Raw genomic sequence first — 12,525 nt, forward strand, 5'->3', positions numbered from 1 at the left:
TTATCTCTTCTTGCTATTCTTTGGAATTCTGCATTCAGATGCTTGTATCTTTCCTTTTCTCCTTTGCTTTTTGCCTCTCTTCTTTTCACAGCTATTTGTAAGGCCTCCCCAGACAGCCATTTTGCTTTTTCGCATTTCTTTTCCATGGGGATGGTCTTGATCCCTGTCTCCTGTACAATGTCACGAACCTCATTCCATAGTTCATCAGGCACTCTATCTATCAGATCTAGGCCCTTAAATCTATTTCTCACTTCCACTGTATAATCATAAGGGATTTGATTTAGGTCATACCTGAATGGTCTAGCTGTTTTCCCTACTTTCTTCAATTTGAGTCTGAATTTGGTAATAAGGGTTTCATGATCTGAGCCACAATCAGCTCCTGGTCTTGTTTTTGTTGACTGTATAGAGCTTCTCCATCTTTTGCTGCATAGAATATAATCAATCTGATTTCAGTGTTGACCATCGGGTGATGTCCATGTGTAAAGTCTTCTCTTGTGTTGTTGGAAGAGGGTGTTTGCTATGACTAGTGCATTTTCTTGGCACTGGTCATTGTCCCTGGAGGTCACTATTTTTATCAGTTTCCTAGAGCTTCCACAACACCCAACCCCACATTGGGTGGCTTAAAATCTTTGTATTGTCTGACAGACCTGGAGGCTGGGAATCAAAGTGTTGGCAGGGCTGTACTCCTTTCAAAGGCTCTGAAAGAATTTGTTTTTGTCTCTTTCAGTGCCAGGTGGCTCCTGGCAATCCTCAAACTATGACATTTAGCTTGAATCTCTGCCTCCTTGCAGGACCTTTTCTCTGCATCTAAAACATCCCTCTTCTTTCTCTCATCAAGACACCTGTCAGCAGATTTAGGGTTCATTCTCTATCCTGGGTGGGCTCATCATGATACCTTCACCTCAATTATGTCTGTACAGACTCTATTCTAAAAACAAAGTCACAGAGATACTGGCTATTGGGACCTGGACATAATTTGGGAGAGGTTAAGGGGCACATTTTGGAGAAGGGAATGGCAGCCCACTCCAGTATTCTTGCCTGGAGGATCCCATAGACAGAGGAGACTGGCGGCTACAGTCCATGAGGTCACAGAGGGTTGGACACGACTGAGAAACTAACAAAATGGGTGCATTAACTCACTACTTTATGAACAGAATGAAAGAATATTGTCCTAAATTCAAGAGGTCTCAGATTTTGCTGGGGACGTAAAAAGTTCAATATTTTTTCTTTGCTTTGTACGTCGATTATATGCAGTAGAGAGAGAAATAGTTAAAGGAAGGTTTTGGATTGCAAGATTTTGTCCAGTGAGTTCCTTTGAAGTTTTTTCAAGGTTAGAATTACTGGGTCAAAGGCAAATATACTTTTTAAGGATTTTAATTCATATATACAAAACATACAAAAGTCCACTGGCTAATTGGATCTCCTTGCAGTCCAAGGGACTCTCAAGAGTCTTCTCCAACACCAGAGTTCAAAAGCATCAGTTCTTCAATGCTCAGCTTACTTTATAGTCCAACTCTTACATTCATGCATGACGACTGGAAAAACCATTGCTCTGACTAGATGGACCTTTGTTGACAGAGTAGTGTCTCTACTTTTTAATATGCTGTCTAGGTTGGTCGTAACTTTTCTTCCAAGGAGTAAGCGTCTTTTAATTTCATGGCTGCAGTCACCATCAGCAGTGATTTGGAGCCCAGAAAAATAAAGTCTGTCACTGTTTCCCCATCTATTTCCCATGAACTGATGGGATCAGATGCCATGTTCTTCTTTTTTTGAATGTTGAGTTTAAGCCATCTTTTTCACTCTCCTCTTTCACTTTCATCTAAGAGACGGTTTAGTTCTTCGCTTTCTGCCATAAAGTGTGGTGTCATCTGAGTATCTGAGGTTATTGATATTTCTCCCGGCAAACTTCATTCCAGTTTGTGCTTCATCTAGTACAGCGTTCCTCATGATGCACTCTGCATATAAGTTAAATAAGCAGGATAACATTATATAGCATTGATGTACTCCTTTCCCTATTTGGAACCTGACCTTTTTTTTTTTTTTAAATAGTTTTTCATTTTTTTAATTTTAAAATCTTTAATTCTTACATGTGTTCCCAAACATGAACCCCCCTCCCACCTCCCTCCCCATAACATCTCTGTTGGTCATCCCCATGCACCAGCCCCAAGCATGCTGTATCCTGCGTCAGACATAGACTGGCGATTCAATTCTTACATGATAGTGTACATGATAGAATGCCTTTCTCCCAAATCATCCCACCCTCTCCCTCTCCCTCTGAGTCCAACAGTCCGTTATACACAGCTGTGTCTTTTTTTCTGTCTTGCATACAGGGTCGTCGTTGCCATCTTTCTAAATTCCATATATATGTGTTAGTATACTGTATTGGTGTTTTTCTTTCTGGCTGACTTCACTCTGTATAATCGGCTCCAGTTTCATCCATCTCATCAGAACTGATTCAAATGAATTCTTTTTAATGGCTGAGTAATACTCCATTGTGTATATGTACCACAGCTTTCTTATCCACTCATCTGCTGATGGACATCTAGGTTGTTTCCATGTCCTGGCTATTATAAACAGTGCTGCGATGAACATTGGGGTACATGTGTCTCTTTCAATTCTGGTTTCCTCGGTGTGTATGCCCAGCAGTGGGATTGCTGGGTCATAAGGGAGTTCTATTTGCAATTTTTTCAGGAATCTCCACACTGGAACCTGACCATTTTGGAAGTATTTTATTTTCTCTAATAGTGAATCTACTAATATTTAATCTTAATTTTGTATTATAAATAATGCAACATTTATTGATTCCCTTAATTTTTATGGATGATAAAATATTATATTAAAACTGATTAGAACTACTGACCTCTGCAAACTATTTATGTGAATGTCATGTATGTAATAAAAATATCTGTGCTTTTTCAAGAGCAGTTCATCAAAAACTATGAATTCTATACAGAGAGATGAAACATTTATATTTTTGCAAATCCCATCTACTAACTACCATGGAATCCTCCAAAAAGTTTAGCAATCCAATGTACATTTTGATATATGATTTCAGCTTTGCCTGTGCACATCCATAAGTAAAAGTATATACCCAAAATGATGCCATAGTTATTTAGTTTTTTAAAGCTAAGTATCAAAATATTTCACTGATTTAGGTTATCCACATAATATCCTACTGTTACATGTTTCACAAGTACCAGTTGCAAAGTAAAATTATATATAATTTTGGAAATAAAAGAAGTCAATTTTAAGACAGTTATGAAATCTGTTATTGAAAATATTATTTGGCCTAGTAACTAGTCATTTCAAGCCAGATATAGTTTTGATCAGGTTGGGTTGAATCAAATTGTTCTCAACAAAGCAACTGTATTTTTAAAAATTCAATGTTCCTGTTTAATTACTCTAAAATCAGAATTAAATCAATCATGGATGCCAAAATTTGGAGCCTCTTTTTCTCAAATTCCCAAACTAATCTACAATAATTATTCATATTTATATTTATTCTATACACTGGTAGAATTTGGATTAGAACTGAAGAGGTTTTAATGACCATTGTAAATTTGATATGTTATTAGACCCTAGAGCTTGTGAATAAAGGGAAGAAATTATCAAATCATGGAAGAATACACACTCAAATATCTTAGTAAAGTATAATTAAATAGGGAGGGAATTTTAGGAAAATATAAGATCCTTAAAATCAGAGAGGAATGGGTATTCAATATAAACTCAGTGATGAGGACTGGGACTTCAGTTGTCCATTCTACTAACATATAGAGATTAGTGAGAGATTTAGTGCAGTTAGTGTTGATTGGGTTTATCCAAGGGAACTGTGGTAATCTAATCAGGAAGGGGCCTCAAGAGTCCTGATAGTCGGATCTCAGATGCACTGTTTCTTCTGTTCAGAGTTGTTCTGAGTTGGCTGGACTGTGGACAGCTCTGAAAGTTACAGCTGCTGACCCATCCAGAGAACATAGAACTCCTGACTGGATGGGACTGATTTTCAAACCGGCATTGATGAAATCAAATCTACAACTTTCTGGTGAGTAAATGGTTCTAGTAGATGGATTCATATTTCTTTCCCTCATACTTAAAAAGAATAATTTTAATTCAGCAGTAACAGGCTTAAGAATTTCTTAAGCAAATGAAAAAACCTGGTTCATAAGAATTTTGTCATTACACTCTGAAACTGTAGACTTACCTTCAAATCATCGGAATTTGTGAATGAACATGAGTGATTCTATGAACTTATGATTCCATGATATAAAAGGAAAATATGAATTTCCTGATGGGAAGTCCTGGACAGCTTTTCCATTTAGCATGATATCTAAAATTTGATTGCTAAACTGTGCTGTAGAACATGAAGAGTGATATATTTGTAAGGAAAAGTTGGGATTTCAGTCTTTAAATTGTCCAGTAGCAATCCAGACCTGATGATGGCTCTCAAAACAACATTGGTAATACACTAAATACCTGAAAAAAAGAAATTCTGCACTCACTCTGATATAGAAGTGAAAACTTTTATTAACTTCAGTCATTTATTTTGAAGCACATGTATTAGATGGCTGGCTTCCCTAGTAGCTCAGGGGAAAAGAAGCTGCCTACAAGGGACACAGGTTCAATCTGGGGGTTTCAAGGGCCCTTGGAGAAGGAAATGTCAACCCACTCCAGTATTCTTGCCTGGAAAATTCCATGGACAGGAGCCTGGTGGGGCTACAGTCCAAGGGGTTGCAGAAGAGTCACACAGGCTACAGGGACTAAACAACAACAGTATTAAATGGAGCTGTGTGTTTATTTATTGATGGATTTGATGAATTTGGCTGCACCAGATCTTTCTTGCACCTCAAGGGATCTTTAGATGCAGCATGCAAATTCTTAGTCAGGATGCAGGAATTCAGTATCTTGGCAGGTGAACACTTAGCTGTGGAATGAGGGCTCTAATTCCCTGATGAAGGACCAAATGCTGGTCCCGTCCACTGGGAGCATGGATCTTAGCCACTTAACCTCTGAGAAGTCTCAGAACTGGTCTTATTGTAACTTGGAATTTCTACATTTCCAACCGAAAAAACTTTTCTGATAGTAGAGCAAATCTGATACATTTGGGAATATGTTGATGTGCTAATCAAAGAAATGGATTCCCCTTACATTCAGTTCAGTTGAGTTCAGTCGCTCAGTCATGTCCGACTCTTTGCGATCCCATGAATCGCAGCACGCCAGGCCTCCCTGTTCATCACCATCTCCTGGAGTTCACTCACATCCATTGTGTCCGTGATGCCATCCAGCCATCTTATCCTTTGTCATCCCCTTTTCCTTCTGCCCCCAATCCCTCCCAGCATCAGAGTCTTTTCCAATGAGTCAACCCTTCCCATGAGGTGCCCAAAGTACTGGAGTTTCAGCTTTAGCATCATTCTTTCCAAAAAACACCCAGGGCTGATCTCCTTTAGAATGCACTGGTTGGATCTCCTTGTAGTCCAAGGGACTCTCAGGAGTCTTCTCCAACACCACGGTTCAAAAGGATCACTTCTTCGATGCTCAGCTTTCTTCACAGTCCAACTCTCACATCCATACATGACTACTGGAAAAACCATAGCCTTGATTAGATGGACCTTTGTTGGCAAAGTAATGTCTCTGATTTTGGATATGCTATCTAGGTTGGTCATAACTTTTCTTCACAGGAGTAAGTGCCATTTAATTTCATGGCTGCAATCACCATCTGCAGTGATTTTGGAGCCCTCAAAAATAAAGTCTGACACTGTTTCCACTGTTTCCCCATCTATTTCCCATAAAGTGATGGGACCAGATGCCATGATCTTCGTTTTCTGAATGTTGAGCTTTAAGCCAACATTTTCACTCTACTCTTTCACTTTCATCAAGAGGCTTTTTAGTTCCTCTTCACTTTCTGCCATAAGGGTGGTGTTATCTGCATATCTGAGGTTATTGCTATTTCTCCCAGCAATCTTGATTCCAGCTTGTGCTTCTTCCAGCCCAGCATTTCTCATGATGTACTCTGCATAGAAGTTAAATTAGCAGGGTGACAATATACAGCCTTGATGTACTCCTTTTCCTATCTGGAACCAGTCTGTTGTTCCATGTCCAGTTCTAACTGTTGCTTCCTGACCTGCATATAAGTTTCTCAAGAGGCAGGTCAGGTGGTCTGGTATTCCCATCTCTTCCAGAATTTTCCACAGTTTATTGTGATCACACAATCAAAGGCTTTGGCATAGTCAATAAAGCAGAAATAGATGTTTTTCTGGAACTCTCTTGCTTTTTCGATGATCCAGTGGATGTTGGCAATTTGATCTCTGGTTCCTCTCCCTTTTCTAAAACGAGCTTGAACATCTGGAAGTTCACGGTTCACATATTGCTGAAGGCTGGCTTGGAGAATTTTGAGTGCAATTGTGCAGTAGTTTGAGCCTTCTTTGGCATTGCCTTTCTTTGGGATTGGAATGGAAACTGGAGAAGGGAATGGCAAACCACTTCAGTATTCTTGTCTTTAGAACCCCCTTACGTGAAGGTCACTTAAATTGAAGACTGTCATTGTCAAAGAAGAGAGAAAATTCAATTGTTAGAGTTCTCAGAACTGAAAGTTGTAGTTAAATAAATAATAGTGTTATGCTTAAGAGTTATTTTTATTAGAGATAAAAGGAACTGAGTTTAATAGAATGAAATAGAACATTGAACGTAAGTACCTGTGTTTAGTGTAGATACACTCTGTGTAATACACTTTTTGAAACACTGTGTGTGATGTGTCATTGTTTCTCAGGTTGCTCTGTCAGAGGCGGTAAGAGGACTCTTCTTGTGTGAGTGCAGGAGACACGTGCAGAGAAGGGCTTCCCCTGCCAGCGCCTGAAGTACCTGCGCCTCCTCCACAGGTCAGCATTCCTATTTGTTCATTTCTATGAGCTTCCCTTGAGACGCGTTTTGTCATCTTTATATCTCAGCCAAAACAGAGAGTCCCTAGCATATTGTGAAGTAGTGAAGTGAAAGTCACTCAGTTGTGTCCGACTCTTTGAAACCCCATGGACTATCCAGTGCATGGAATTCTCCAAGCCAGAATACTGGAGTGGGTAGCCTTTCCCTTCTCCAGGGGATCTTCCCAACCCAGGGATCAAACCCAGGTCTTCCACATTGCAGGCAGATTCTTTACCAGCTGAGTCACAAGAAAAGGGTCTTGTTGTATACAGTTGTATTTAATATGCCTTATTATAATGTCTATTGACCTCACCAGAAATGAAATATTGATCACTTAACTCTTTTTCAATCCTTACATACATGTGTTTACCCTTCTCTCCTTTTCATCTTCACTTTGTACTTCTTTTATGTGTTTCTTAGATGAATTATATCAATTATCGTCTCAACTGTACATTCAGTCTTTGGCCATCTGGAGTTTTCTTAGAAGGGAGCTATGCTCAGAATCCTAAAGAGTGTTAGTGTTCTAGAGAATATTGTATTCACAGTAACATTGAGCAGAAAGCACAGAATTCCTGTCTACATCCTACCTCCCAGAATAAGTGCATGTTTTCCCCCTGTTGTCACATTATGTCTCAGAGTGGTGTGTTTACTATGATTTAGGAACCTCCACTAACACTTCATTATCACCTGAAGTCTATGGTTTCACATTAGTGTTCACTTTTGGTATTGCGCATTCTGTTAGTTTTCACTGATACACAGTAACAAGGTCCACCTTTATAATATCTAGAAGTGTTAGACTGCTGAAAGTCACTTGTGATCACCTATTCATCAGTCCCATCACCCTAACTGCTGGGAAGCAAAGTTTATTTCACTGTCCTCATATTTCTCTTTTCTTTTTTTCCCATATATTTCTCTTTTCCTGGAATGTATTATAGTTGGACTCATGAAGTATGTATGCTTTTCAACTTAGCTTCATTCACTTAGAGATATGAATAAAAGAATACTCCTTGTCTCTTGATGGCTTGATTGCTCTTTTTTTTTTTTTTTTTTCAGAACTGAGTAATATTTCTTGGCCTTGATGTACCAGAGTTTCCTTATCCATTCATCTTGGTTGTTTTCAAGTTTTCTAATTGTGAGCTAAGTGGCTATAAACATCCCATTGCAGGTAATTTTTTAAAAATTATTTTATGGATATAGGTTTTCAAATGATTTGGGCAAATACAAAGGAGCATGAGTCTTGACTTACATTGTAGGAGGATATTTAGTTTTGTAAGAAATTGCCTTATTGTCTTTCAGAAGGTATGTACTGTTTTTCATCACCTTAGGAAATGAAACAAATTTCCTGATATTCCATCCTCTCAGTACTTGGTCCTTCTTTGGGATTTTGACCATTCTTGTCCATGTGCTGTGGTATCTCATTGCTATTTTAAAGCCATCTTGCTTTTCAGGCATTTTAATTTTTAATTTCCCTTCCTTTTCTCTCATCCTTTGTCCCTTGAGTGAGTCCCAAGGCTCTTGTTCATTTCTGTGTAAGACCTACTGTGGTGAGACTGGAAGGCAAGTTGGGGTCAGGCTTGAGGATTTTTAATTATGAAAAGAAGCTTCATAACGCTCAACAGGACTCTCAACTCAGAGGATGGGTGGGTTTTCATTTATATTCTTGAGGGTAAATGAAATGACAGAAGGGACGTATCCCAGGGGGCTGTGCTTCTCTCCTGTGTCACACAGGAGAGTAACTTTCCTTTTCTTTCTCCACAGAAACGGAGGATCACACACAGTGCAGGACTTCAGAAATAACTCATCTGCTGAATCTTGAGAGTGAAGAAGCTGAAGATTCTGCTGAGGTGTCTGAACTGCGAGGATCACAGAAGTGTCCCAAAGACCTAGAGATGGCGATGCCTAAACGCCAAGAGGACTGGTCCAAGAAAGACATTGTGCAGTTACTGGAAAGTATGGAGAAAAGCATTCCATCCAGTGATGGGCACACGTTCAAAACAGCCCAGTCAGTGATGGACTGGGGAAAAGTAGCTTTTAAAGATTTTTCTGGGGAAATGTGCAAACTCAAATGGTTAGAGGTTTCCCATAAGGTGAGAAAGTTTCGCACGCTGAAAGAATTAGTCTTGGAAGCTAAGGAAAATGTTAACAATCGTTCCAAAGAACACAAGAAAACACAACAAAACACCAGAAAACATAAGAAACATGCTTATTTGTTCAAGAAGGCCCTGACAGCTTACCGGCCCATTTTCCAAGTGATGCAACCCCAGTACATCCAAAAACACCCCAAGAAAAGCAACCAGCAGCTGAGCAGGGTTCCGTCTGAGGAACACAGGAAGGTGCCTGAGCAGCTGAGGGTGAAACACAGTCAGGATCTTGAGAAAGAGAAAAAGGATTTTAAGGAGAAAATGACCCTGTTCAGAGCACATCACTCTGATCTAGTCCGAAACCCCAAGAAATCTGGTGTCCCCTAAAGAAGTGAAATGAAAGTGTCAGAGAAGTTTCAGGAGAATGTTCAAAAGGTGAAGTGTCCCCGAGAAAACAATTTACCCATGAAGTGGAAATTCCATGGAGAGCCCAAGAAGCCCCCAATGAATGGCTATCACAAGTTCCACCAGGATCTTTGGTCGAGCAGGGAGCTGAAAGTGGTGCCCCCGAGGGAGTGCATGGTGGAGATCAGTAGACGCTGGCAGCGCGTCCCCCAGGACCAGAAGGAGCTTTATAAGAAGCAGGCGGAGGAACTGCAGACACAGTACAAGGTGGACCTTGATCTCTGGCTCAGAACTCTGTCTCCTGAAGAATATGCTGCCTACAGAGAGGTGACCTGTGCTAAGCGTAAGAACATGAGCATGATGGGGGGCCCATACCCCAAGATTAGAAGGATGAGTCTGCAGTCCCCATCATCAGATAATCTGCAAGGAAGAGTTAGAGAGGACCCGGGGCTTCAGGCTACAGAGTTAGTATCATCAGACACAACTGGAGAACATTCTCTTGCCTCATGGAAATCAGAGGAAAATGTGGAAGAGCAGGAAGGCAGCCACTCCTCAGCCCCCAGCAGTGAGGACGAAGATGGCGATTCTGAGCCGGAGGACCGCGGCTCCAGCTCTTTGTCCCTAGGAGACTCCTCTGACTCGGATTACAACTGAGTTTAGTTCACAACCTGAAGGGACAGAACTTTCCACAGAAGTCGATGGGCTCGTCTCTCTATGCCTTTTCATTGCCTTCCTTCTTTCCCTCCCTCTTCATACAAAGTGGGACCTCTTGGAAAGAAGTTATCTTGTGCTGTAATTTGTAGCCTCTCCATCTACCCCACGTTCACCCCGAGAGAAAGTCAGTGCAATGACTCCTCATGGAATAAACCCTGAGCTGACTGGGCTACAGGGCACCCTGGACTAGACTGAGCTCCCTGAACTGGAAAGGCTTGCTCTCCTCACCCTCTGCCTGCCAGATGTGTGAGGGGCTCCAGGGGTCTGTGAGCCCCTTCTCTGTGATCTTTCCCTCAGGACTCGGGCAGTGAGCTTGGGAGGGGAGATCTAATTGACTGGAAGTAGGAGACTTGCCTTAAAGAAAGGTGTCAGACCCTGATGTCTCTGGCCCTTCTCTCTCAGGTGAGGAGCAGGCCCTTCCTTACCTTGGAAGTGGGGCCAGCACGTGGGCAGCAGCATTTCCATGTGTGTGTGCATCCCGTTAACTGTCCATGAAATTTTCTCAGTGATCAAAACCTTTAAATTAAAAATGTGTAACCTCTCCACCTGAATTAGCTTTTCCTTAAACCCAGCCTCCTCTGACCCAGTGGCCCTGAGTTTTCAGGCCATGTCTGAATTTCTGCAGGTTTCTGCCCCAACCCCTTCCCCCTGCTCTAGGTTGTAAGTGAATCATGTTTTTACCATAGATTCAAATTGTATATATTAGGACTTATATAGTCTGTGTGTCAGTATTTTAGTTTACAGTTACTAAACTGTTTGGGAATTCATCTACCACTATAATACATTTTTATTATTTTGGTTTATTGATGTATTTGAAAGTATATTTAAAGCTAGTGCCACCTCATTAAACTTTTTTTTTTCTAAACTTTCCTGCTTATTTTCATTTTTTATTCTCATGGACAATTAGTATCACACAAGTATATGAAAGTGTTGAATTTGGAGACTTCCTTTTCATCCATGATATCTTAGTGTATTATTTTATTCTTCATGAAAATACACTGGTGGAACTTACTCTTGAGCACATGGAACTCTGCTCAATTTTGTGTGGCAGCCTGGATAGGAGGGAAGTGTGGGGAAGAATAGACACAGGTATATTCATGGCCAAGCCCCTTTACACTTTACCTGAAATTACCAGAATATTATTACTTCTCTCTCCTCTCTCTCTCTCTCTTTTTTTTTTTTTTTTTTACAGATTTATTTACTCATTTTTCACTGAGCTCCATCTTCTTGCAGTGCAGGGCATGTTACCAGCTAGGGGGAGCTGGGGCAACTCAATGCTCGGTTTCTCCCTGGGGTGGTTTCCCTGAGTTTGCAGCAGGGCCCTAGAGCAGTGGCTCTGTAGTTGTGACACGTGAGCTTCAGTGCTCCAGGGCTTGTGAGATCTTCTGGGGCCAGGAATCAAATCCCTGTCCCTTGCATGGGAAGGCAGATTCTTAACCACTAGACCAGCAGGGAAGACCTACCACAGAATTATAACGGGCTATATTACAATACAAATAAAAACTGTTTAAAGAAACAGGCAGGAAAATACAAATACTAGATGAATATAGGCTAAAATTTTGGATTTTCTGATAGAAGAAGACAACATTGGTTAAAATACTAAAATATGTATTTATCTGTAGCTTCACCTATACAAGAACTGGGAATAAACCTCCAGTCTTATAAGATCTAATTTAAGATTGGATTTAGTGCTTCCAAAATGACTTGTTCACGGTTCATTCACACCCACAAAATGTTAAGTGGATTTCTTTCTTCTAGGAAAATCTAAACATATCTTTCGGTTGAAAAGACCCAGGGAGGAAAGCAGGAAGCGCTGCTCACGGCCTGCCAGACAGCTTCTCCCTTCTATTCTAGAAATGGGAATGAAGCCAGGATCTAGCAGCTCAACCCCAGACATAATGCTGCCTCTTTGGCTGTGGGACCCGGCTACTCCACGTCATTAGACCTTCCTTCCCAGAGCCTGCCCAGCCTGCACTTCTGACCCCTGCACTGTGGAAGGACAGGCAGCAGCAGGAGGAAAGCAGGGGTCAGGGACTCACCTCTCAGGATTCTCAGGCTGCCATTTCCTCCAGGAGATTTCCCATCCCAGGGATCAAACCCACATCTCCCGCATTCCAGGCAGATTCTTCACCCTCTGAGTCACCGAGGAAGCCCAGGCTTGGCTCTTAAATACTCCCATGAAATAAAATGACTCTACTTTCAGGTGGTGACTCATGTTTTAGTCGACAGTTTCCATCCAATCCCTGGAACTCAGGTGAGAGGGGACAAGACACTGTGTGGGTTGGGAAAAGGTCTATGGAAGAGCAGGGCAAATTACAATAAAATGAACAAACTAAACCATGGCAAATATGCTTCATTCAGTGATTTTACAGAAGATCATAGCAGAAAGGTATCTTCTCAGGTGGCTCTGAGGAAC

This window comes from Budorcas taxicolor, chromosome 25, assembly GCF_023091745.1.
Source record: "Budorcas taxicolor isolate Tak-1 chromosome 25, Takin1.1, whole genome shotgun sequence".
Classification (NCBI taxonomy): domain Eukaryota; kingdom Metazoa; phylum Chordata; class Mammalia; order Artiodactyla; family Bovidae; genus Budorcas; species Budorcas taxicolor.